General features: G+C 36.6%; 1 long non-coding RNA gene across 1 annotated transcript; it reads right to left on the bottom strand.

Moving 5' to 3' along the window:
- Positions 1–1,976: 1,976 nt before the first annotated feature.
- On the bottom strand, positions 1,977–12,260 carry LOC141402752 (uncharacterized). Its single transcript, XR_012412710.1, has 2 exons — positions 12,139–12,260; positions 1,977–2,866 (listed from the first exon to the last, which is right to left on the bottom strand). It is a non-coding gene; the product is annotated as an uncharacterized lncRNA (long non-coding RNA).
- Positions 12,261–25,063: the final 12,803 nt, after the last annotated feature.

Genomic DNA, 25,063 nt, shown 5'->3' with positions numbered 1-25,063 from the left:
ACAATAATTGCAGTTTTCTCGTCCTTTTGGTGGAAATCCGTACATGGTCCTTCAAGCCTTTCAAAGGAATTAACGGCCTAGATCTGCCATTATATTCTCGAATACTTTATCAAAAAAATATTTCCCTTTATGTGTTGATATTTGCTACTGTCTCCCTGCAAACATTTCTCAAAATTGTGGAAGATTGTTCGCTCAAATTGTTTACATTTTTTCTTAGATTTTTGAAATGATCGCCCTAGAGAATAACAGAATATGATTGTCACTGACATTTTTGATTTGGTTTATATATGTAATTCTCATTTACACTATCGACAGAAGCTTGATATAAATGCCAATTATAATATTATCAGAAGTGACAAACGCAGCACAAGTCCAGGTTTTGTCCAGTTTAACTAGAAAGACAACAAAGTGAATGGAGAAACAGTATTACTAACCACCATCAACCAAAGTAATAATTAAAAATCATATATTTTAAACTTATCGATTCCATATTATTAATCTGCGATTCTTCCTCGGGATTCGCTTCCGGGACACAGTTACTTTATGTTGGGGATTCGCAGAAGATCTTTAGGTGCGCTCTTCCGCGATTGAATTGATCTCTGCGAATTCCAGATTATCGTTAGCCGATTGAAAATTTCTAAAAATGTTTGCGGGTCTTCTGCTTGTTTATCAAAGTACGACATAGCAAAACACTAACTTAAAAACAAAATACACAAATGCATATTGCTTTGTAGCCATTAACTTTATTGAAAATTTTTTTATATTTTTTGCAATATTTTTGCCACATTAATTAAGAAATAACACTTTAATTTATTAAAATAAAGTTATTTCACAAATTCAGGACAGACTCTGGTTTGTTGTTTATTATATTAGTGGCACACACTTGTAGAATACCGATAACCGAATACCATGGTATACCTATAAACATTCGTTCAATTAGTGAAAAACGTAAAGACACGTATACTATTGAACGTAACGTACGTAACTTAACGTAACGCATAAAGACGCTTTTAGCATTTCATTGTGTTCAGCTCGCTATTGCTGGTTTGTACCTGTGTTATGCGGTGGTGGCGTAGCAGCTCGTCCAGCGTTGGTTGGTAATTCCTCTTGAGGCTCATGGAACTGCGCTGTCTGTTGTCCGATAACCGAATACCATGGTATACCTATAAACATTCGTTCAATTAGTGAAAAACGTAAAGACACGTATACTATTGAACGTAACGTACGTAACTTAACGTAACGCATAAAGACGCTTTTAGCATTTCATTGTGTTCAGCTCGCTATTGCTGGTTTGTACCTGTGTTATGCGGTGGTGGCGTAGCAGCTCGTCCAGCGTTGGTTGGTAATTCCTCTTGAGGCTCATGGAACTGCGCTGTCTGTTGGGTATATCAATTTCCTATATTCCCTTGGAGGCTTTGTATTGATTTGCTTTTATTCTTTTACTCGGCTCAAGATGGGTGATCTGATGCCGGCGCACTAGGGTAGGACACTTGTGTTCATCAAACTTTTAGCTCAAAAAGTACAATGCATGAATTAAACACCTCAATTTTTCACAAAATGACTTTTTCTTTTTACGTGTTTTCTTTTAATCAATTCTTCGCACTGACTGACAGCACTGACGACGGAGCTAACACCAATTGTATGCCGCCGTCAGATATACTGAACAAGTAGGACAAAACTAGTTATAAAAACGGATGTGCTTAACCCTTGAGCGTACGTCATCATACCGCCACCCATTGCCGTAAGTGCAATATTACACAAGGTTCAGATCAATTTAAAACGTATAGATAAGTTACAATAAGGCTTTAACTAAAAGAGTATGATATTATCACATTATAATTCAGTTCGTGATTTCATATGAGGTGAGGTAAAGAAACTTAAATGCTTATGGAAATTCGAATAATTCAATAGAACAATTGAGTGTGTATCGTTCAGAGTTAATTTGTTCAAAGTACCAAAAAAGGTTGACAAACAGGTTTCAAAGGAAAGTATTCCAATTCATTATTACAAAGTAATTAAATTACACCAACTTTCTGTAAAAAATACATATGAGTTAATTGAAATTAAGGGTGTCTTATGGCGACTGTTAGAAAAATATCTATAACTACTGGAAATTCATGTTTATACATTGTGCTCGACAGCTTGTCATATAGCTTATTAGCGACGAGGGGGATTTGTCGCTGGTCTAGGCCTTTCTCCTTTTCTTCCTTGACCGAAGAAGACGGGACCAAAAACTATGTGTTGAATCAATGTCTGTCCCGATTTCCCAATGACGTTTCCTTTAAAGATTTGATGGGCGACATCTTACCCCAACTTGGATCTGCCAGAGTCGCACGTCCCACAATCGGATGATACCATGTCCACATACGGTCCAATTGAGCTGGGGGAGTTTTCCCGTATCTGGTGTCTTCGACTACGCATCTCACATGAACTACTTCTCGGTTGAAGCTTCGGTGCTAGAGTCCGATCGAAGTATAGCCACGTTTTAGATCACATTTAAATGCTTCTACGGCATCCATCGTAAAACTTGAAGTTTTGCGCGAGGGATCGATCACTACTCTGGCAATCTCACACCAGTCCTCATCAGTCGGGAATAGACGGACCGAAGCAGTCATGCGGAACCACACATTACCCTCCGTTATCGGGTGCAGCAACGAATGATGATTTTTTGGCACCTAAAACATCTCGCTGTGCTTGGGCAGTCACGGCTACCATGTGATTGAGCTTGACAGTTTCTGCACAATTCAAGCTTGTCGACCTGACGTCGCCTGGCTTCGATAGAGAGCACAAGGAAACGGGTACAATCCCGAATCGAGTGGAAACGGTTGCATACAGGCACGGATACATCGCATTGAAGTTTGCCATCCTATTGGTAAGAAAGAGAATGCAATTAGTGTTTGAAAACTATTCGAAGCAACAAAGCTGTAACATGAACAAAGGAATACAAATGCTTAGGTATTGAGGGGAGAAGTATCATTTTGTGAATGGGCCTAGTGACCAGTCCATTCTGGGTCTTCAATTCCGCGACTCTGACTCTACCGTCTGAACCGCAAAATACCTTTACGACTCGGTCTAAACGACACTCATTGGGACACATGGCTCATTTCGAATCACGACCAGGTCGTTAATTTGAACATCTGGTTGCGGCTTCCTCCACTTATTACACTTGATTAATTCCCGAAGGTATTCCTCCTTCCAACGACGGCAGAATTCATGATGGAGAGCTTTCAGTTTTCTCCATCTATTCACTATACTATCGGCCTGAGACAATTCTTTCGGTTCCGCAGGAGTTAAAATCTTCGACCTCATTGGAAAGCGCCGCTAGCGGTCTAGAATTGAGATATGCCTCTATGGTGGCGAGGAGGGTTGTGAACTCTTCGAATGTATACTTTATTTGTCCACTATCCTTCATCATATGCATTTTAAAACATTTGACTACTGCCTCTCACAAACCGCCAATATGCGGTGCGGAGGCAGGAATAAAATGCCATGACAATCTCTGGTGACCGTACTTCACAACTGCAGCGTCCCGTACTTCTTTTACCAGGGCCATAAAGTCGGAGTCAATCCGACGAGCGTCTCCCACAAAGTTCCTTCCATTATCTGAGAACATCTGATTCGGACAGCCGTGACGGGACACAAATCTGGCCACCGCAGCCATGAAGGCAGGAGTGGATAAGTCGCTCACTGCCTCTAAGTGTATTGCTTTCGTGGAGAAACATACAAAGAGACACGTATAACCAACCCTTAGTGATGCGGCAATATCTTCCTGTGAAACTCTTTATTTCGAAGGGCCCCGCAAAGTCTACCTCCGTATTCGCAAAGGGACGACTTAAATGAGTTCTCTCGACTGGTAAGGGAGCCATTATCTGACTTCGGAATTTCTTTTTGTACAGGACACATTTCTTACAGTTTCTTATGTGCAAACTTACTAGATTCTTTGCCCGCAGTATCCAGCACTCAAGGCGGATAGTATTTAACACCAACCTAGGACCACCGTGCATGACCATCTTGTGAATGAAATCAACGTACAACCTTGATAAACGACTCTTGTAGGCCAATATGACGGGATGCCGTTCGCCTTGAGGTGGACCCTAGGCGCCCATTGGCACGTATGACGTTGTGCCTATCGAGGAACGGACTCAAAGACAACAGGAGGCTTGACGAGGGGTGATTTATGTTGTTCTTAAGGCAGTGCAACTCTTGTGGGAAATGTTGAGCCTGGGATAAGTGGAATAGGCGATTTTAGCGAAGCTAAATTCATCGACGGTTAGGCGATTGGAGATAACCTCACATCCGACTGTTTTCTTTAACCTATGAAAATATCGAAATATATACGCGGTCACATGAATTGCTGTAGCCAGCGAGGAATAATTTTCTAGAATGTCAAACGACGCTTCCACCTTGGGAGGTTTCTTGAGAGCTATGATCTAGCAACGTGGACTTTAACTGGCTTGGATTCCTCTGACGTTTCGAATGGTTTAGACGACATGGGCCACATTACACGATCTTGCACAAACCACTCTGGACCATGCCACCATAGACGGTTTCCTTTCAAGTCAGAAGGGACCATCTCCCGAGTTGCTAGATCAGTAGGATTATCGTGCGAAGCAACATGATCTGTTACCGATCTTTTCCAAGATTCGAGCCACTCTGTCTTCAAAATCCCCGTTAACTGCTTGCGGGCGATTATTGAGTCTGAAACACTGTGGGCTCCTACTAAGGCGTCATCTACATACATTGATGTGCGATGGAGACGAGCGCCAATTGGAAAATCAAATTCCTCATCATCTACCAATTTTAATAATGTCCTGAGGGCAAATACGGTGCACAATTCACTCCAAATGCGACCTGTATGGTCTAGGACCATACTTATTGCGAACACTGTTGCGTTGTTTTGATGAATTTTTGGCTAGCGGTCCGCAGTATTTACATTTGTACATATATAACACATACATATAACCCGCGGTCGCTAGCTATTAACATATTGCTCTCTTTTCCAATAAATCCTGGAAGTTGTCTACTTTAAAAGCAGTGCAAAGGACAGCAATCAATTATTCCGTCAGTGATCATTAAAGCGTGCGATTCCCCACACCAGTGAAAGTTACAAGTTGAAACATCAAAACGATATAATTCTATTAAACGTTAAGAACAACAAGTTAAAAACACTAAAGTTACATTTTGTTACGTTTACAACACCAAAAGTTAAACTTAAACACAAAAAATTGTTACTAAATACAACAGAGAATTACACAAAAAACAAGTACAAATAAAATAAATTAAATAAATAATTAAACATTTGCTACTTAAAATTAAAATTGCACTAAATTTTTTCTAATATTGCACTTTGTGAAATTTGTCTAAAATTAAAAACTAATTAAAACTTACCTTTTGTTTGAAACAAAATCTAAAAACAACATACATTGTACATACACACATTCACATACATTGAATTATCACGCAAAATAAAACCAAACACTTGAAATTAGAAAACATAAAATACCTACTTATTATTTACAAATAAAAAAGGCAAAAGGTTTGTAAATAAACATTTTGGTCCATTGCGAGCCAGATTGTGTTTTTTATAAATAACTTAAAAAATTGCGAAAGTGTTTTGTGAGGTAAAAAACTACAAAATAAAAAAAATACAATTATTGAAATAAATAAATTACATTAAAAAAGTGAACTTGAACGCGTGGTTCATTACAGTGAATACATAACAGTTGAACAGTGAAAGAAATAAACGATAACAAATAGAAGTAAATACTCAGTGACATTTAACAAATTAAAAAAAAAAGTGGAAAAAATACAAATATTAAAAACAGAAAAGTGCTACAAAAATATAAAAAAGCAACAAAAAACATATACTGGAAAAAAGAGAAGACAGTGAACGTTTAAAAAATCAAAAAGAAAATACAAAAAATTCCAGTGAGAATGCCGCCAAAAAATAAAAACACAACAACAAGTGGTTGAACATAGAACAGTGAAAAGTGCATTTAGAAACAACAACAACAAAAAGTGTGTGAAAGACAGACACGAAAACGCTGATTTAAAAACGACAAAAAATTATAATTGTGTACAGTGGCTCAAAGCATATTTTGTCGAATTTGTGGCAAAAAATTTAATATGCATAAATTAAGTTGCCAAAAATATTACAACTAACATAAAATTATTGAACAACAACAAATACAAATTTGTGAACAAATACAGTGGAACAAAAGAACAATAAACAGTGAATTATAAAAAAGTTATTTTTGAAATTAAAATAAATACAACAACAACAAAATACAATTTTAACAAAATATAAGCGGTACGGCCGGAATAACAAAAATTACAAAACAACAACAAGCGCCAACATACAGGAAGAAGAAGACATCTCTGGACACAACACCAGGGTAAAACACACAGACACACTCCCAACTATACACAGAGAGTCAAAGTGAGTACCAATGAGTTTTTTTGTGCTTTGAAAGCGTGGAAAGGACTACAGGGTGCGGCGAAATTTGACACCGACACTGTACCTTAAAGATTAAAACGCTATAAAACATACAATTTGACATCCTTTGACCCTAGTTTAACAACATTTTGCAACCAAGGACTGATGTTGACCCTTTCTTTGTTCGTGGGAATACACAAATACGTCCACACTTTTACACATACATACAACACATCTTGAATTACAAATAAAACAAAACTTCGAAGAATTTTCCACAATTTTGTCGAAAATCGAAGCTTGTCTTAATTCAAGACCCTTGAGTCCAGCTAGTGAGGATCCTAGCGATTTGTCGCCTCTGACCCCAGGTCACTTCTTAATCGGTACACCAATTTTAGCCCCTCCCGAACCCGATGTTTCAGACCAAGATGTTAGCCTTGTCAATAGATGGAAACGCTTGAAAATTATCTCCCAATATTTTTGTAATAGATGGAAAACTGAATATCTGCATGAGCTCCATCGACGTACTAAATGGAAGTATCAACAAGACAATCTTAAGGAGGGTGATTTAATTGTACTTAAGGATGAACGTTCAGCTCCAACTGATTGGAAGTTAGGACGAATTATAAAGACCCACCAGGGAATCGACCAAAACGTAAGAGTGGTAGACATAAAGACTGCTGGTGGTAACATCAGCCGACCCATAACGAAGGTCGTCAAGTTATTTCCGACTAGTTAGTCGGGCCGCTTCTTTAATAAAAACATAGTACTCCTTCTTCCCGTTTATTTACAGATGACTCCATACTTACCAAATCAAGATTGCCGCCTCGAGCAAAGCCCACGACGATAAGATGAGAAGGATGCACTGAGTCTTGGGGGCGGAGAATGTATGGTCTAGGACCATACTTATTGCGAACACTGTAGCGTTGTTTTGATGAATTTTTGGCTAGCGGTCCGCAGTATTTACATTTGTACATATATAACACATACATATAACCCGCGGTCGCTAGCTATTAACATATTGCTCTCTTTTCCAATAAATCCTGGAAGTTGTCTACTTTAAAAGCAGTGCAAAGGACAGCAATCAATTATTCCGTCAGTGATCATTAAAGCGTGCGATTCCCCACACCAGTGAAAGTTACAAGTTGAAACATCAAAACGATATAATTCTATTAAACGTTAAGAACAACAAGTTAAAAACACTAAAGTTACATTTTGTTACGTTTACAACACCAAAAGTTAAACTTAAACACAAAAAATTGTTACTAAATACAACAGAGAATTACACAAAAAACAAGTACAAATAAAATAAATTAAATAAATAATTAAACATTTGCTACTTAAAATTAAAATTGCACTAAATTTTTTCTAATATTGCACTTTGTGAAATTTGTCTAAAATTAAAAACTAATTAAAACTTACCTTTTGTTTGAAACAAAATCTAAAAACAACATACATTGTACATACACACATTCACATACATTGAATTATCACGCAAAATAAAACCAAACACTTGAAATTAGAAAACATAAAATACCTACTTATTATTTACAAATAAAAAAGGCAAAAGGTTTGTAAATAAACACGACCGTTTTTAGGACGTAGTCTGATAAACCGTCTAGATTTACTAATATTTGTTTATACATTTTACTAATGTCCGCATTGAAAACGAACTTAAAGAACCTCCACTTTAGTACATGGGTAACTAAATCTGTCTGTAGAACAGGACCTACGTACAACATATCGTTAAGACTAATTTTATTTGAAGACTCTCTTAATTTCGTTGTTGAACTTTCAGGTTTAAATACTCCATGATGAGGCAAATAGTCCTGAGATACAATTCTCCCCGTGTGCTCTGGATTTACCAATATTTGTTTATACATTTTACTATTGTCCGCATAAACGAAATTAAAGAATCTCCACTTTGGTACAAGGGTAACTAAATCTGTCTGTAGAATAGGACCTACGTACAACATATCGTTGAGACTTATTTTATTTGAAGATGGGCTAGACGCATTAAAAACGACTCTTAATTTCGTTGTTGAACTTTCAGGTTTAAATACTCCATGATGAGACAAATAGTATGCTGAGACACAATTCTCCCCATTGACTTTTTCCATATGTCCTAGTGATATATATTCATTCATGACGTCATCATACAGCTTCTTATAATGAAGATTTTTAAACAAAGACTTCTCATTTCTTAAGAAGTGTTGAACCGCTATAAACCTGTTTGCTCCCACAGTTCCAGCTGTTGACTTAAAAGGCAGATCTACTACATATCTACGATCCAGGATTCGCTTAGTACTCAGCAAAAAATCGGATCCGTTGGTCATTACGTAACCCATTACAAAGTAATGTAAACAAGCTTCTTTTTGCATTACAAATAATCCGAAAAGTAATGGGTTACTTCTTAAAAAATTTACAAGGCAAATCTACATACTTTACTCCTCACTAAGTAATGAGGACGGTGGTACAGTGTGTATGTCCGACTATAAATCCTAGGGTTGTGTATTCAACGCCCACCGTCGGCACGCGGGTTTTTGTTAATTAAATTTCGTGGTGCACATGTGCACTGCACATTTAAGCTCTTAATCAACCCTTAATATTCGTGTGCGTGGCACAGTGTGTAGTGTCTTTGGCTAGAAATCAGAGGGTTCGTGGGTTCAACTCGGGCAGACAGCGAAATAAAATAAAAGTAAGAAGTGTGATGAAATTAAAAACAAATTCTCTACAACTATTCTAAAAATAGAAATTTTCACCTTACTTTTCAACTTCTAGTGGCCACAGAATAACTACTTATTCTAGTGGTCATAAAATAACTAGAAAATGAGTGCGACATGCCCTTGTAAAAATAATGGGGAGGAAAGGGGGTTTGTGAGTAGTTACGGCTGCCAAAAATCCCTTACAAAACCCATGATTTTGGGAGGACTTTTTTTTGCTGGGTAATAGAACAGTAAATGGCCTCACACTTTTTGTCATCCACTGTTAACAATTTTTTGTGGGCTACCTCCTCCAATTCCCAAAACCTGGCCAGATGATCATCTATTGACTTCGTAGTCGAAAAGGAAACTCTTGTATTGAATGACTGAATTTTCTTACAAGTTGGACCTGTTACAATCCAGCCAAAGATTGTTTCCTGAGCCACGAGCGTTTCAAAGACTCCATGTCGTACACCCCCTCTAAGTATACTAGGGTACAAATCTCCCCTAACAAAATATCAATCTGACCACTTATGAAATCTGGGTCTGCATATTCCAGTTTTGGCAGATTCGATATAGCCTTATAAAAAAGTGAGTGCGTAGGAATGTCTCCAGTTACTTGAGACACTACTAGAGCTTCTACTTTGAGTGAGATATTTCGATTTATGTTCGACGTTATCTCAAACGTTGCCATTTTGTTAGTCCTGCTAACTACTTGCCCTCCCAATCCTGTCACCTCAGCTGACACAGGAACACAGGGTAGCTTTAAAAGTTTTTGAATACGTTCAGACACGAAAGTTTCATCGGAACAAGGGTCAATCAGTGCTCGAACCCTATAAGTTGATCCCTGATGAAAAATATTGACCCATGCGGTGGCTAACATTACTTTTTTTGTAAGGATGAGTGATAACTCTGAACGTTCTCCATTGGGTTACGAACTTCTGTGAACTGTCTCATGTCATTTTTAGACGAACGTTGGTCATTTGGAGCATTATTCTTTCTATTTTGCTGTCATTGATCTTTTTTTCGCAAAATCTTTATGGTGTAGAGTATAATGTTTTCTCTTACATTAAAAAAAAAACATCCATTTGGACTTGTACAATTAACATACAAATATCCTACTTTCAAACAATTAAAACCATAATTTAATTTTCGAAGTGTAGTCCCTCGAACCTTTTGGTACATGGCCAAAAATTTATTACACGATCTAATCTTATGGTTCTCTCTACACAACCTACACAGAAGTGTGTCGACTTTAGAATGATGGTTTTTTGGGGCCTTCACTTTAACACTCATTATTCGTCCCCGTAACGTCAGACACACTTTCTAGAGCATGGAACCTGTTTGTTAAGAACTCATTCATCTCTTTCCACGATGGGACTTGAGTTTTATTCTTGACAGATTGTTCCCGTAGGTTAAACGTCTGTTCTGAGAGCCTAGAGGAACACAAAAAACGAAAATCGGATCCCACGATCCTATATCAATTTCGTACAATTTCAAAACGGATATGCAATTGTTAAGATCTCGTTGTAACTTTTTTACTTTCACGGGAGAATCGCATTGGCAATTGACTAATTATTAAAACTCTCATACTGATTTTTGAGATTTGTCCACGCAATCTCAAAATTCTCTGCTGTGAGGGCTATATTTCTCTCTCCCTCAGTTTTTTGAAATAAGTAGAATAGATTTTCAACTGGGCTCAAGCTTGTATTATATATGTATAAAGATTGCTGTAAAAAGGTCCCTAAATGTGGGCCACGTTACATAATCACCTCGAAATGTTCCCTTATCACACGGAGGTACATGTACTGAAAGCTTCTGCTTTGGAGCCATGGGTACAGTATTTACTTATTGAACTGTAATCTTTTTTTTTTTTGACATTAGATATAATATTAACACACTTTATGTACGACCTATGGGCATGGTTATATTTCGTGTGAAACTTCTTTTCTTTGTCTTTCATTTCTATCGACTGCGCTTCATTGGCTGACTTAAATTTAACCCCAATCATTTCTATTTCATTTCGTTCATAATACATTCCTTTCTATGGTATATTCTGTAGAATCTTCTTCTTTGAGTCTCGCCTCAAACCTATTTATTTCTTCCAGAACATCTTTTTAATTTTCTGTTGCCATTGTTATGATATTCAGAAGCACTTATGAAGGTTAGCCCGTTAAATTTAATATCAAAGAAATGATTATATAAAATTCTTATAGAAATATGTGATAGCTTATCGTCACACAAATCCAACAATTTCAGCTTTGTTATTCTTAAACATTTATCTTTTTGCAAATACACAGCGAATCTCATACAAAAAGCTCAAAAATATTTTACTCTTATATATGCACGCTAACGAGACAACACCAGATTTTTAAATTTTGCAGAATTATTTGTATCCTTCAACCGCAGGATTATTGTTTGACGTGCACCTTCGATGTTTTTATAAGCTCTCCTTGAACATAGAATGCACATTTCTCAGCCAAAAGTGTCGATTATAAATCTTCACCTTAGTTAACCACAAAATAAAATTTTCGGAGGTTGACACTAATATGCTAACTCGTGTGATCTACGAACCATAGATGGGAAACACTAAAATTCTTTTTCAATCCGATAATCCATAGCAAAGAATCACAAAATACAGGTTATACTTTAATGCACTAGTCATATATAGTACATAAAACCACATATCATCAACTAAACAAATATATATTGTAAACCAAAATGGCTCGATCCACCTTTATGTACGTACATATGTTATTTTTTTCTCTCTTGCTTGCACAACATCAATTTGATTTGAAAACGGTTTTTATTTACTTCTTTTCGAACACCGTTTTCCTTTTGTCTGTATGATAATGTGTGTATATGTGTGTGTTTCACAAATTGAATTGACACATAACCGTGTAATTTTTAGAAACTTCTTTCAATAAGTTTTTTGTTTATATATATTTTGTATATATGAGACACTTTCTTTTCAGAGGGAACAAACAATATAAGCATACACACCTCAATTCCAAGAAGCTGGCACTTGTAGGCCGAGGATCAATGTTCAGCTCGCTATTGCTGGTTTGTACCTTTGTTATGCGGTGGTGGCGTAGCAGCTCGTCCAGCGTTCGTTTGTAATTCCTCTTGAGGCTCAGGGAACTGCGCTGTCTGCTAGGTATTTGAATTTCCTGAATTCCCTTGGAGTCAAAGAAAACACGGTATTTGCTGGCTTTGTATTGATTTGCTTTTATTCCTATACTCGGCTCAAGATGGGTGATCTGATGCCGGCGCACTAGGGTAGGACACTTGTGGTCATCAAATTTTTAGCTAAAAAAGTACAATGCATGAATTTAACACTTCAACTTTTTCACAAAATGACTTTTTCTTTTTATGTGTTTTCTTTTAATCAATTCATCGCACTGACTGACAGCTCTGACGACGGAGCTAACACCAATTGTTTGCCGCCGTCAGATATACCGAACAAGTAGATCAATCTAGTTATTGAAACGTATGTGCTTAACCCTTGTGCGCACGTCATAACATTGCATTCCATTTCTTTATTAAATAATAATATAATATTTCAAATAAAATTAATATAAAAATATATAAAACAAAAAATACAATAAATATAAATACATATTGGATTTTTACTCCCAAAGTTTAAAAAATAAACTTTCGAGGAGTATAATTTTAAAAAGCTATTAAAGTCATATAATAAAATCATTAAAATAACCTCATGTTCTTTATTAAAAAAAAATTAAAGTTTCATATCGGTAAATAGAGCTAATAAAAAATATAAAAAACATAAAATAAATAAATTGCAACAATTCAATAAAATAAAAAATCTAAAATAATAACTAAATTGATAATATATAAACACAAAAAGAAATATTGTGAAATGGAATCAACGATATGCTCACGTTTCGAATACGAAATCGAAAATTTGGTGGCGATATGTACCAAAATGTTAAATACCCCTGAAAATGATCTATCAGAACATTGATAGAAACCAAATTAGAATCGATTGATAAGGATTGGCTTTGAGTGCGCTATTTGGCTGAAGACAAGGCAATAGACAACGAATATCGTAAAGAAGCTAAACGAGATTTCGAATCCGTTCGGAACAAATATCAATTAACTAGGGTCAATCTAATGAAACTTATGAAAAAGAATATAAATTTTGCCAACAATACGAACAGAGAAGACTCCACAAATCCATCCCTGTTTCATAGTTCCACTATAAACGCACAAAATACAACCTTTGATTTATCTGAGGTGTGCATTAAAGTGCCAGCTTGTGATACGAAAGACTTACACGGAAGTTATGAAGAATGGCCAACCTTTAGAGCAGGGTCGTCCATCCGTATACTGCGGGTGCCCACTGAGTTGTTTTGCAGTTGCTATTCTCTCTCATTCACAGTGTATGTGAGCAAAAACGAATGATAAACATCATATGGTTGTTGTTTTGTTCACCTATGTATACACAAACACTTGCTTTAGTTTGATAGAATTCACATGTTCACGGTCATATATTGTACCCACGCTCAGTTGACAACAGCGCAAAAATTATATTACCTAAAAAAAACAAAAGCTGAAAGGATCGTTGATCGATTTCCTTCAATATTCACAATTCGAATATGGAGCCCATTCAAACTCTTCAAACATGACAAATTTAAACAGATGTATCGTTTTAACAGTATATCTGTAACACAAAGAGTTGAAGTTGCAAAAGAAAAACGATTAAGTAATAAGCTAAATTAAGCTCGGACAAAACATTTTTTAAGTTGAAAACGGAAGTCATAGTCGTACGACACGTCATCAGCTTGCTTCCAATTCGGTCCCTTCCAGATGTGAACTTAAGAGAAGTTCTCGACTTAAAACTTGCTGATCCCGGATTCGGGGTATCAGCCCAACGCTGATGGGAAGTGATATTCTTCCATCTATATTGTTAAACCTTATTCGAAAAAATGTCCTAGGCAATATGATTGCACAAAACTCCATATACGGATGGTATATTTATGATCCAATAAAATACGACAGTATTTTGTTGGTTAAAGTCGAGGTATCTTCGAATTCAGAAGAAGAAGACTTAAGTTCCTTATTAAGGAAATTCTGGGAACGAGAGGAAGTCAAACGGGTTCCTATCCCAACAGAATCAGAATCATATTGCGAAAATTTTTACAAAGAAACAACGTACCGTCGCTCGGACGGAAGATATGTAATGGAACTACCTTTTAAGAAAGAATATCCTCACTCCATGTTTTTGGAATCGTCTCGATTCAAAGCATTTTGCCAATATGAACATATGGAAAAGAGATTAAATAGAGACAAAGCTCTCGCCAATACCTACAGAGATGTCCTAACTGAGTGTATAATACTAGAACACATGAAACCCTGTACAGCAAATGAACGGAACATTGATACGAAGTACTACTTATATTATTTGCCACATCACAAAGTCTTTCGCCCGGAAATTACTAGCACTAAAGTTAGAGTAGTATTTAATGGCTCAAGCAAAACAAAAAGTTCGTTTCCTTTTTGTATTCCGGCCTAATATTATAAAATGAATTATCGTCAGTTATTCTAAATTGGCGCCTTTACAAATACGTATTCAACGGTGACATTGGGAATATGTACCGACAATTACTGATACATGAATCTGATTGACCGTATCAAAGAGTTTTGTTTGAAGAGACGAAAGCAGTTCAATTGAAGGTTTCGAGATAAACACCGTTATCTTTGGTATTAACTGTGTTCCATATTTGGCAATAAGAACGTTATTGCAGGTGGCCACAGAATGGCAAGTTGAGCGACCGCTAGCAGAACAGAAATATATGACGATGACATATTGACAGGCGGTCATACAATTGATTCATAAATGGAGGTAATATTAACGTTGGAATCAGCAGGATTTCAAGTAAAGAAAATTATCGCAAATCAACCAGATCTGCTGGCTGATGTATCTTCTCACGATTTGTTAAACGAAGAATTGCTAAGTATCGAAGATAGCAGTGCAACAAAAACCCTGGGCATTCGATGGAATGCATTAACAGACATTTTCTCCTATAAAACGGAACCACTTTCAGTGTTGGGAGATGTTCTTGAGCATTTTTAAGGCATAGAATCAATAAAAATTCCAAGATGGCTACAATTTCGCCCTGAAAGCAACATTGAGATACATAGGTTTTGCGACGCTTCAGAGAAAGCTTACTGTGCTATCGTTTATCTTAGGACAGAGACCGAAGTCAATACGTCCGTTCATTTATTCTTTGCGAAAAACAATGAAGTCTTCCAAGGATAGAGTTGTTTAGTGCAGAACTACATTCTGTGGAAGTAAATCACATAACTGACACACAAAAAATACCATGTGATTCGATCAATTTATGGTCAGATTCAACCATAGTATTATCTTGGTTGAAGAGGCATCCGTCCGCTTGGACAACGTATGTCGCAAATAGAACGGCCATTTAATTGAAAACGTCCAAAACGGTGCTTGGAGACATGTGATCTCTGAATGTAATCTAGCAGACTTAAGTACAAGGTGATGTAATTCATTTAGTTTGTTCCAAAGTTCTCTTTGGTGGAATGGTCCATTGTGGTTGTTAAGCCCACAATCCCAATGGCCGAAATCCAATCCAGAAGTTCTTGATCGACCAGAAGCGAGAAGGGTAATGGTGTACTGTATAGACTTAAAAGAGAGAAAAGATAGTTACAGAGAGTTTTTCGAGAAATATTCGTCATATCAGCAAACGACCGATATATTCGCTTATGTTTATCGTTTTGTCAGTAAAGCGAGAAAATTGACGAAGATCTCCGAGACGAAGGATCTCCTGCATGAAGAAATTGATCTGGCTAAAAGAGCTTTACTTCGATTTACTCAAAGTTTGCACTATAAGCAAGAATACCACGATTTAGAGAACGAAAGGCCAGTTTCTCGTCAAAGTACTTTACGTACCTTGAAACCGTTTATAGATAACGAGGGGCTCATGAGAGTGAATGGTCGATTAACAAACTCTAAAATGATGCACAATGAAAGATTTCCAATCTTACCGACAGACTCACACTTATGTGGGATTTTCGTGAACTTTGTTCACAAAATATTATTGCACGCCAATACTTAACAAATCATGTCTATGATTCGAAACTAATTTTAAATCCCTCGACTGAGACGAACCGTTAAAAAATGCGTGCATAATTTTTTAGTGTACGTCCGGCACAAACAAAATGTTAAATCACAACTGATGGCAACATTACCACCAGAACGTTCAAAGCTTACCTTACCATTTACTTGTACTGGTGTGGACTGTGCCGGTCCATTTCAAGTTAAAGCTGATAACCTCAAAAATTCTCCATTTCAAAACGCATAGGCCTGTATTTTTATGTGTTCCGCAACAAAGGCAATACATCTGGAATCGTGCACAAGTTTAACGTTTGATGCGTTCCAAGTTACCTTTGCAAAATTTATTGTTAGAAAAGGTTCGCCAAAATACGTCATGTCTGACAGCGGCACTAATTTCGTTGGTGCGAGCAGGGAACTGTTAAAAGAGTTCGATAGTTTTGTCAAAATTTCAACAAAATCCCTTTCAAATAAATATGCCCTTAGAGGCTTCGAATGGAAATTTATTCCGCCCGGTGCTCCACATATGTGTGGATTATGAGAGGCTGGCGTGAAGGACTTTAAAACTCATTTCTAAAATTAAATTGGCCAGCAAAAATAGAATATTGAGGAATTCAGCACGGTTCTAGTTAAAATAAAAAGTGTCTTGAATTCCCGTTCCCTTTCTCCTTTGTCAGAAGATCCTGATGAGCTAGAAGCGTTGACTCTCGCTCATATTATTATAGGTGGTCCTTTATTGTTTGCACCAGAATTACCTTTAGGTAATATATCTGATATCAATCGGTGGGGAAAGCTCACAGTCTTGCATCATGAATTCAATAGGAGGTGGAAAAATGAATATTTACAAAAACTGCATGAGCGATAAAAATGGCAATATCCCGAACGGGATTTGTTGATGCCATAATAACGAGGCCAATTTCTAAATTATGCGTACTACCGGTAGAGAAAAATAAGTAGTCCTATGTGTCGTCTGTGTATTGGGAAAGATAGATCATTTTATTAACGGACCATATGTCCTATGGTCAAAATTTTTTTGGTTTTGTTCTTCATCTTTCTTTTTAGAACATGAATAGTCAAGGGGAGACGTCCACGTCCAAGTGCCTCGTGTGCTACAAACATCAGCAACTCAATTCATGCGCCATGTTTAAAGGGATGATTCCGTAGGACAAGGAATATGCGGTGCGAGGGCAGAAATATTGCATGAACTGCCTTTCCCGGGACCATTTCGTGAGGGCTTGCGATTCTCCCGGAAAGTGCCTAATATGCACGGAGTGGCATCATACTCTACTCCATCCCGATAATCAAGTGGCCACGTCAGCAGTCTTCCGACAGAAAAGGCAGACCAAACCTTATCACCCATCGGCCAATCGCCCGCCAAATAACAGCAGTCTACAGCGGGGCAATAGCCAAAAAAAAACCAATCGCCCGTCAACCAACAAGACTCAACAGCGGGGCACCAACCGCCCGCCAACCAACAAAAATCAACATCGGGATAACAGCCAACAAACCGCCCACCAACAAACAAAAACCAACAGCGGGGCAACAACAACAGGCAACAAATACTCCCAACAGCAACACCAAACCCACCAACAACCTCCAATCGCTTTACCGCCATCTCTAAACTTACTTTTCGAGTAGTCGTGAAAGCGTAAAGATCGCCTCGATCGCCAAATTATAAACCCCCATTTTAACCCAAAAATAAACAAAATACATACTTCTGTCGTCAGGCAATGCATTTACTAATTTAAAATCAGTGCTTTTTTTAATCATTATGACAAATAAACATCACGTAAGTATTTATGTGGTGTGCAATATTTGCTGTGTTGCCGGCAACAAATATTTTAAAGCTCTAAATAACGTCGGTAATTTAGAACAATAACTGCAGATTCCTCTTCCTTTTTGGGGGAAATCTATTTTCTCGAATAGGCGGGTATAGTGATGGATTTGGCTCAGAGGATCTGGTATTTTAAAGACTCGCCAAATGAATTTTTTTCTTTTAAAACTAAATCGTTTGACTTAAAAGACATAAAAGTAAATCAGACCATAATCCGAAACGAAAACCCAAGAAAACGATTCATGAACTGGTTTGAGTCAGATTATCAGGAAGAAACCCCAACATTGGGAGAGATTTACAAAATTGAAACAAGAACACATGCCCCAATTTCAAATCCACCATAAAGAATTTCGCCTGTCATGAAATATAAATTAAAGGTCGAAATCAATAATATGCTGGAGAAAGGTATCATCGAAGAAGTTGAATATCTTTGGGCATATCCTGTGGTACTTATTTCCAAAAAGGACAACACCATTCGTTTCTGCGTCGATTACAGGAAACTTAACGCCATAACAACAACAGATACATATTTAAAGTTTACGTCGGGATGTAACCGTGGCAAGTTCCGCCCATTTCTACAGGTTTTGAAATAATCGACATCAGATTCCTTGGAATCCTTGCATTTTACGTATAAAGTGTCTTTGCCAATATTACTGACAAAAATGCGGGGTATGTTTTTATGAAAAAAATTAATCCTCATGCAAGTCACTAAACTGGTCTTTTTGATCCCTTGTTTCAAAAACATTCAAAATGTCTTTTAAAACGTGAGCGTATCTGATCAAAGTATTTTACAAAATTATTTTTCGTAAAATTTTACTATAGGTCCCCGAATACACCAAAACTCTAAATCGTACCTAAACGCCAGGAATCTGCCAAAAGTAAAATCACGTTTTAGGGTTAATGTTGTAGTTTATGTGAGTTTATTACGTTTTGTCTCAAAAAACTTTATTCTAGATAGAAGACTCAAAGACAAATGTAGAGCAGGCGTGGCTTCCATCATTATAGTATTTAGGAGCATGCCAAAATCATGGATGTTAGGACTCGTATGTCGGATATATTCACTGGACAATAGCCGTAGACTATCCCCGCATTTTCACATACAATACAATATATATCAGGAAAATATATACATCAATAGAGATGAGAAATGGGTAAATACCCATTAAAATGGGTAAAATGGGTAAATACCCAGAAATTTACCCAAAATGTAGGTAGAAACTATAGAACCAACAATGCTCAAATTAGAGTGGAAAACACGGTGTTTTAGCAAAATTTACATTCAATATAAATAAGATCATCTTATTTGCATATGAAGCAAGTGTAAATATTACATATTTTGGTCAATATTTTGGAAAAACTCCCAAAATAATAACAGCATCATTTGTGACATATGAGAACATTTAAAGCCGTTGGTCGAAGTCCTCCTTCCAGAGAAACACCAATGTTGGACCACGTTCCTTCGTATCCCTTCTATCAAATGGTTCTATACACGATTTCTGTTGATTATTATACTTTTGCAGCAAAATTATACTTTTTGCAGCCTGAAGCCCACATTCAACGTTAACAGCCGATACGAAACATATAAAATAGTGAAGCCGCGAATTTAAACCGATTTTCTAGCCTTTTTTGCAATATTTTAAATTTTCTATATGACAGGAAAACAAAATGTTCATTTCAATATACATTTTTAAATACCCAAATAAGCACCCAAAAAAGGCATTTAAAAGGTATTTACCGGGTAGAATCCCATCTATATACATCAAGTTTGCCAACAAAACACCCAAATATTTTTGAATAAATTAGTTTTGTTCTTTTCTTGAGTTTATGCATGAAAGTAGCACGAAATTTAGTTTTAGACGAAAGGTGTTAAATGACAAAATATTCTACACAAAATTTCACTGTAAGTCCCAGTACAAACTAGATATCTAAGTAAAATAGTTCGTTATGAAAATGACGTTACAAAATTAGATATTATGGTAGAAATTATTTGTTAAACTTTTAGACTCTTAATTAAAATTTATTCCATGCTGAGTCAAAATCTCCTAAAATATTTCACTTTTTGGGGAATGTGTCAAAAGGAGAAATGTTCCAAATCAAATTTCCTTATTAGTCTCTGAACAAAAGAAATTTGTAGCTATAATATTTAACATCTCCAGTCGGCTTTTACTAAGTCTTACCGTTTTTGAGAAAAATGAAAAACCTAATAATGCCTCCACACTTGATCTGGCTAAAAGAGCTTTACTTCGATTTACTCAAAGTTTGCACTATAAGCAAGAATACCACGATTTAGAGAACGAAAGGCCAGTTTCTCGTCAAAGTACTTTACGTACCTTGAAACCGTTTATAGATAACGAGGGGCTCATGAGAGTGAATGGTCGATTAACAAACTCTAAAATGATGCACAATGAAAGATTTCCAATCTTACCGACAGACTCACACTTATGTGGGATTTTCGTGAACTTTGTTCACAAAATATTATTGCACGCCAATACTTAACAAATCATGTCTATGATTCGAAACTAATTTTAAATCCCTCGACTGAGACGAACCGTTAAAAAATGCGTGCATAATTTTTTAGTGTACGTCCGGCACAAACAAAATGTTAAATCACAACTGATGGCAACATTACCACCAGAACGTTCAAAGCTTACCTTACCATTTACTTGTACTGGTGTGGACTGTGCCGGTCCATTTCAAGTTAAAGCTGATAACCTCAAAAATTCTCCATTTCAAAACGCATAGGCCTGTATTTTTATGTGTTCCGCAACAAAGGCAATACATCTGGAATCGTGCACAAGTTTAACGTTTGATGCGTTCCAAGTTACCTTTGCAAAATTTATTGTTAGAAAAGGTTCGCCAAAATACGTCATGTCTGACAGCGGCACTAATTTCGTTGGTGCGAGCAGGGAACTGTTAAAAGAGTTCGATATTTTTGTCAAAATTTCAACAAAATCCCTTTCAAATAAATATGCCCTTAGAGGCTTCGAATGGAAATTTATTCCGCCCGGTGCTCCACATATGTGTGGATTATGAGAGGCTGGCGTGAAGGACTTTAAAACTCATTTCTAAAATTAAATTGGCCAGCAAAAATAGAATATTGAGGAATTCAGCACGGTTCTAGTTAAAATAAAAAGTGTCTTGAATTCCCGTTCCCTTTCTCCTTTGTCAGAAGATCCTGATGAGCTAGAAGCGTTGACTCTCGCTCATATTATTATAGGTGGTCCTTTATTGTTTGCACCAGAATTACCTTTAGGTAATATATCTGATATCAATCGGTGGGGAAAGCTCACAGTCTTGCATCATGAATTCAATAGGAGGTGGAAAAATGAATATTTACAAAAACTGCATAAGCGATAAAAATGGCAATATCCCGAACGGGATTTGTTGATGCCATAATAACGAGGCCAATTTCTAAATTATGCGTACTACCGGTAGAGAAAAATAAGTAGTCCTATGTGTCGTCTGTGTATTGGGAAAGATAGATCATTTTATTAACGGACCATATGTCCTATGGTCAACATTTTTTTGGTTTTGTTCTTCATCTTTCTTTTTAGAACATGAATAGTCAAGGGGAGACGTCCACGTCCAAGTGCCTCGTGTGCTACAAACATCAGCAACTCAATTCATGCGCCATGTTTAAAGGGATGATTCCGGAGGACAAGGAATATGCGGTGCGAGGGCAGAAATATTGCATGAACTGCCTTTCCCGGGACCATTTCGTGAGGGCTTGCGATTCTCCCGGAAAGTGCCTAATATGCACGGAGTGGCATCATACTCTACTCCATCCCGATAATCAAGTGGCCACGTCAGCAGTCTTCCGACAGAAAAGGCAGACCAAACCTTATCACCCATCGGCCAATCGCCCGCCAAATAACAGCAGTCTACAGCGGGGCAATAGCCAAAAAAAAAACCAATCGCCCGTCAACCAACAAGACTCAACAGCGGGGCACCAACCGCCCGCCAACCAACAAAAATCAACATCGGGATAACAGCCAACAAACCGCCCACCAACAAACAAAAACCAACAGCGGGGCAACAACAACAGGCAACAAATACTCCCAACAGCAACACCAAACCCACCAACAACCCCCAATCGCTTTACCGCCATCTCTAAACTTACTTTTCGAGTAGTCGTGAAAGCGTAAAGATCGCCTCGATCGCCAAATTATAAACCCCCATTTTAACCCAAAAATAAACAAAATACATACTTCTGTCGTCAGGCAATGCATTTACTAATTTAAAATCAGTGCTTTTTTTAATCATTATGACAAATAAACATCACGTAAGTATTTATGTGGTGTGCAATATTTGCTGTGTTGCCGGCAACAAATATTTTAAAGCTCTAAATAACGTCGGTAATTTAGAACAATAACTGCAGATTCCTCTTCCTTTTTGGGGGAAATCTATTTTCTCGAATAGGCGGGTATAGTGATGGATTTGGCTCAGAGGATCTGGTATTTTAAAGACTCGCCAAATGAATTTTTTTCTTTTAAAACTAAATCGTTTGACTTAAAAGACATAAAAGTAAATCAGACCATAATCCGAAACGAAAACCCAAGAAAACGATTCATGAACTGGTTTGAGTCAGATTATCAGGAAGAAACCCCAACATTGGGAGAGATTTACAAAATTGAAACAAGAACACATGCCCCAATTTCAAATCCACCATAAAGAATTTCGCCTGTCATGAAATATAAATTAAAGGTCGAAATCAATAATATGCTGGAGAAAGGTATCATCGAAGAAGTTGAATATCTTTGGGCATATCCTGTGGTACTTATTTCCAAAAAGGACAACACCATTCGTTTCTGCGTCGATTACAGGAAACTTAACGCCATAACAACAACAGATACATATTTAAAGTTTACGTCGGGATGTAACCGTGGCAAGTTCCGCCCATTTCTACAGGTTTTGAAATAATCGACATCAGATTCCTTGGAATCCTTGCATTTTACGTATAAAGTGTCTTTGCCAATATTACTGACAAAAATGCGGGGTATGTTTTTATGAAAAAAATTAATCCTCATGCAAGTCACTAAACTGGTCTTTTTGATCCCTTGTTTCAAAAACATTCAAAATGTCTTTTAAAACGTGAGCGTATCTGATCAAAGTATTTTACAAAATTATTTTTCGTAAAATTTTACTATAGGTCCCCGAATACACCAAAACTCTAAATCGTACCTAAACGCCAGGAATCTGCCAAAAGTAAAATCACGTTTTAGGGTTAATGTTGTAGTTTATGTGAGTTTATTACGTTTTGTCTCAAAAAACTTTATTCTAGATAGAAGACTCAAAGACAAATGTAGAGCAGGCGTGGCTTCCATCATTATAGTATTTAGGAGCATGCCAAAATCATGGATGTTAGGACTCGTATGTCGGATATATTCACTGGACAATAGCCGTAGACTATCCCCGCATTTTCACATACAATACAATATATATCAAGAAAATATATACATCAATAGAGATGAGAAATGGGTAAATACCCATTAAAATGGGTAAAATGGGTAAATACACAGAAATTTACCCAAAATGTAGGTAGAAACTATAGAACCAACAATGCTCAAATTAGAGTGGAAAACACGGTGTTTTAGCAAAATTTACATTCAATATAAATAAGATCATCTTATTTGCATATGAAGCAAGTGTAAATATTACATATTTTGGTCAATATTTTGGAAAAACTCCCAAAATAATAACAGCATCATTTGTGACATATGAGAACATTTAAAGCCGTTGGTCGAAGTCCTCCTTCCAGAGAAACACCAATGTTGGACCACGTTCCTTCGTATCCCTTCTATCAAATGGTTCTATACACGATTTCTGTTGATTATTATACTTTTGCAGCAAAATTATACTTTTTGCAGCCTGAAGCCCACATTCAACGTTAACAGCCGATACGAAACATATAAAATAGTGAAGCCGCGAATTTAAACCGATTTTCTAGCCTTTTTTGCAATATTTTCAATTTTCTATATGACAGGAAAACAAAATGTTCATTTCAATATACATTTTTAAGTACCCAAATAAGCACCCAAAAAAGGCATTTAAAAGGTATTTACCGGGTAGAATCCCATCTATATACATCAAGTTTGCCAACAAAACACCCAAATATTTTTGAATAAATTAGTTTTGTTCTTTTCTTGAGTTTATGCATGAAAGTAGCACGAAATTTAGTTTTAGACGAAAGGTGTTAAATGACAAAATATTCTACACAAAATTTCACTGTAAGTCCCAGTACAAACTAGATATCTAAGTAAAATAGTTCGTTATGAAAATGACGTTACAAAATTAGATATTATGGTAGAAATTATTTGTTAAACTTTTAGACTCTTAATTAAAATTTATTCCATGCTGAGTCAAAATCTCCTAAAATATTTCACTTTTTGGGGAATGTGTCAAAAGGAGAAATGTTCCAAATCAAATTTCCTTATTAGTCTCTGAACAAAAGAAATTTGTAGCTATATATATGATTTAGGACCGTATTCTACCATTTTTCGGATCCGTTACTTCGTTATCTGCTGTCACAAAATATATTTTATTGATATTTTTCATAATAAATTCTTTCAGAAGATTATGTGTACTCGATCCATCTATCGAATATCTATGGTGAATATATATAGGGAAAATATTGATAACCCATATCGGACTTTGTAAAATTACGTATTTTAGTAAAATAAACTAAAATAACGTCATCAGGATAAGTCATAGGTTCCTGATATTGTATGTGAAAATGCGGGGATAGTCTACGGCTATTGTCTAATCAATATATCCGACATACGAGTCCTAACATCCATGATTTTGGCATGGTCCTAAATACTATAATGATGGCAGTTACTCCCGCTCTGACAAACTTGCCTGAATTAACACGACTTATATTGAAATTTCTTGCGGGGTTTCTTGTAATTTTAAGAAAAGTTCAAGTTTGTTGTACTGTGTAATCGAAACACCAACGGGAACGGCCCCAACCAGAACTCTCCGATTTTTTTTAAGTT

The sequence above is a fragment of the Musca autumnalis genome, unplaced genomic scaffold, assembly GCF_047663935.1.
Source record: "Musca autumnalis isolate F117 unplaced genomic scaffold, ASM4766393v1 scaffold_4, whole genome shotgun sequence".
Classification (NCBI taxonomy): domain Eukaryota; kingdom Metazoa; phylum Arthropoda; class Insecta; order Diptera; family Muscidae; genus Musca; species Musca autumnalis.
Note: the sequence above shows the minus strand (reverse complement) of the source record. Positions and strands in the feature narration are given on the sequence as shown.